At 34.5% G+C, this 3,943-nt stretch overlaps 1 long non-coding RNA gene across 1 annotated transcript; it reads right to left on the minus strand.

The window, feature by feature from the left end:
* Nucleotides 1-870: 870 nt before the first annotated feature.
* On the minus strand, nt 871-2,643 carry LOC102256233. Its single transcript, XR_314206.2, has 3 exons — nt 2,557-2,643; nt 1,855-1,917; nt 871-947 (listed from the first exon to the last, which is right to left on the minus strand). It is a non-coding gene; the product is annotated as an uncharacterized LOC102256233 (long non-coding RNA).
* Between the last annotated feature and the right edge of the window lie 1,300 nt (nt 2,644-3,943).

The following is a 3,943-nucleotide window of genomic DNA, read 5'->3' on the forward strand; positions in this document are numbered from 1 at the left end:
TTTGTACTAGAGGCCCAGTGCACGAATTCGTGCACCGTTGGGGTCCCTCAGCCTGGGTTGTCTTGCCCAGTCCCGAGCAGGGCCAATAAGGGTCAGCCTGCTGGGGACAGACCGAGGGAGGTTGGCTGCCTGGGAGGGACTGTGGGAGGGTTCCAGGGTTGCCTGGCCCATCTCGCCCAGTCTGATCAGCCAGACCCCAGCAGCAAGCTAACCTACCGGTCGAAGTGTCTGCCCCCTGGTGGTCAGTGCACATTATAGTGACTGGTGGACTGGTCAAATGGTCAGACACTTAGCATATTACACTTTTATTATATATATATAGGATTAATGGGTTTTCTGGTATGTCCCCAATCTTAGCTAATTTCCTCTTTTAGTACAAGATGAATAGTCATAATATTGCCTTAAAAGTATTAATAGAAGTTAAAGGGGATACATTTCAAACTATTTCCAAACTGCATTTAAAATACTCCTAGGATTATATTTTTAAAGGGCAAAATCTTGAGAAATGTATCCCTAATAAAAACTACATAATAGTTTTAAATTGTGTTGTGCAGAGCAGCAATTTTCAATCTTTTTCATCTTATGACACACATAAGCTAATTACTAAAATTCTGCAGTGCACCAAAAGTATTTTTGCTGATTTGACAAAAAAATATAGGTACAATTTGATTCATTCACACCTGATGGCTATTGTCATGTTGTCATTTTTTAAATTTGACAATCTAAGGGAAAAGAGGTCAGTGCCCCAACTAAATCGTCAGGTATTGCATGTTTTAAAATTTCTTGTGGCACACTAGTTAGTGTGCCTGCCACAGCATACCAATTGAAAATTGCTGCTGTAGGGGAATGGCTAGTTCTTTACCTTCAGATTTGATTTCATCTGTTGTTTCTTCTTCCCCATCTTTGTTGAAATCTAATGCAGAACTCGGTGCTGAACTCTGTGAACTCTGAAAAGAAAAAGAAGCCTTTCAAAATGAGTTGCTCTTCTTCAAAGTTGCATCAACTCTCCCAATTAAAGAATGTAGATAAATACCTTGTAGTTGCCAAACATTCCTACTTAATTTTGCTAAGATTTAATGCTATATATTAGAAGCAACATAGTAATCAATCTATTTACTGCATTCACAAGATAAAACGTATTGGCTCAATGTGTAAGCACATATTCCTATTGCTAACAAAGTAATATGCTAAGAATATTATGCTACATGTACATTAATATTTCAATTATACAATACTTTCTAGAAACATAATTCACAGCATAGTGTAATCAGACTTTTGAAAATATTTCTTTTACTATTGGAATCATCTTCCATGTTTGTGGGTGAAAGAAAACATTTCATCTTAATTGAGGAAATTAAAGGTTAGTAGTGGCAAAATAGCTTTTTGTACTTATGACAATGTACTTTTAAAAGAAGAATAGAATATTTTAGAGACTCATGTTAATCAACTTAATGGTGAATCCATATAACTATTTTCAGTTGCCTCCCTTTACTGTAAAATGCTTTCTCATATGTCTTATATTTATTTAAACACAAAGTTACTTAAATGATTAACATGAAAAGTACAGAATGATCATGAAATTACCCTAAAAACTGGTGGTTATTGTATTTAGGGTAATAGTTCTGATTTTAGAAAGCAATCTTTATTTATATATAATTCATAATAGCTCTTCACAAATAATTTATCTATGGAAGCGCCCTACAACTGATTCAAAGGAGTCAGCTTAATTTTCCATTTGCCATTTTATTTATCTGTCTGAATACCCACATCTGTTCTTTTCCTTCTTTTATAAGAAAATTAATTTGTCCAAGTTACTCTCCAGCATTAATATCTGACTTTTTATGAAAATTCTACCTCAATAGGCTCATTCCTGTTAGTTGCTTCCTGTTTCCTTTCTTTGTTTTCTTCTCCATTTTCCTAAAATGGAAACAGTGTTAATAAGTGTTATCCAGAAGGAACTGTCGATAAACTAATACCTTATACTCTAGTATAGCAAGCTTTTTATGTTAAAAATTTTCACATAATGAGTAAACATCATACCAAATAAAATCACACCAAGGTAGTGTATTAACAAATTCAACAGTAACAGGCTCATTAATATACTAGAAGCCCGGTGCATGAAATTCGTACATGGGTAGGGTACCTAGCCCGGGCCAGCGATCAGGGCCAATTGGGGCCTCTTGGCTGCTGGCCTGGGCCTTCCCTCCCCTGACTTGCCAGTTGCCAGCCGGGGTCTCCCTTCATTCTGCACCACCCCCTGGTGGTCAGCCCATGTTATAATGAGCGGTTGAACTCCCGGTTGGTTGAACTCACAAGGGGAAAATTTGCATATTAGCCTTTTATTATATAGGATAAGGAATATCAACTAACTAGAAGCAGACCACTGCTTTTTAGTTGATCCCTTTTTTGCATTTTTGTTAAAATCTGATGCAGAACACTTCAACTAAAAAGAGAATTAATTAAATGATAGAGTATATTTCATCTCAATTCTTCCAAGAAAACTAGTCTCAAATCCTCTCATGGTTAAATGGTTAGGCATCTATTTAGGCCAGGTACCTGAGCAGGTTTGGGTTCCTCTTGAGATGGTGACTCACTCATCTGGACCAGCAAAAAATATCATCAAATGGTAGGGGAAAGTATTACCAGACCATTATTAATAACAAGTGTGCCTGCCACAGCATACCAATTGAAAATTGCTGCTGTAGGGGAATGGCTAGTTCTTTACCTTCAGATTTGATTTCATCTGTTGTTTCTTCTTCCCCATCTTTGTTGAAATCTAATGCAGAACTCGGTGCTGAACTCTGTGAACTCTGAAAAGAAAAAGAAGCCTTTCAAAATGAGTTGCTCTTCTTCAAAGTTGCATCAACTCTCCCAATTAAAGAATGTAGATAAATACCTTGTAGTTGCCAAACATTCCTACTTAATTTTGCTAAGATTTAATGCTATATATTAGAAGCAACATAGTAATCAATCTATTTACTGCATTCACAAGATAAAACGTATTGGCTCAATGTGTAAGCACATATTCCTATTGCTAACAAAGTAATATGCTAAGAATATTATGCTACATGTACATTAATATTTCAATTATACAATACTTTCTAGAAACATAATTCACAGCATAGTGTAATCAGACTTTTGAAAATATTTCTTTTACTATTGGAATCATCTTCCATGTTTGTGGGTGAAAGAAAACATTTCATCTTAATTGAGGAAATTAAAGGTTAGTAGTGGCAAAATAGCTTTTTGTACTTATGACAATGTACTTTTAAAAGAAGAATAGAATATTTTAGAGACTCATGTTAATCAACTTAATGGTGAATCCATATAACTATTTTCAGTTGCCTCCCTTTACTGTAAAATGCTTTCTCATATGTCTTATATTTATTTAAACACAAAGTTACTTAAATGATTAACATGAAAAGTACAGAATGATCATGAAATTACCCTAAAAACTGGTGGTTATTGTATTTAGGGTAATAGTTCTGATTTTAGAAAGCAATCTTTATTTATATATAATTCATAATAGCTCTTCACAAATAATTTATCTATGGAAGCGCCCTACAACTGATTCAAAGGAGTCAGCTTAATTTTCCATTTGCCATTTTATTTATCTGTCTGAATACCCACATCTGTTCTTTTCCTTCTTTTATAAGAAAATTAATTTGTCCAAGTTACTCTCCAGCATTAATATCTGACTTTTTATGAAAATTCTACCTCAATAGGCTCATTCCTGTTAGTTGCTTCCTGTTTCCTTTCTTTGTTTTCTTCTCCATTTTCCTAAAATGGAAACAGTGTTAATAAGTGTTATCCAGAAGGAACTGTCGATAAACTAATACCTTATACTCTAGTATAGCAAGCTTTTTATGTTAAAAATTTTCACATAATGAGTAAACATCATACCAAATAAAATCACACCAAGGTAGTGTATTAACAAATTCAA

Source organism: Myotis brandtii, unplaced genomic scaffold (genome assembly GCF_000412655.1).
Source record: "Myotis brandtii unplaced genomic scaffold, ASM41265v1 scaffold50, whole genome shotgun sequence".
Taxonomy (NCBI): Eukaryota; Metazoa; Chordata; class Mammalia; order Chiroptera; family Vespertilionidae; genus Myotis; species Myotis brandtii.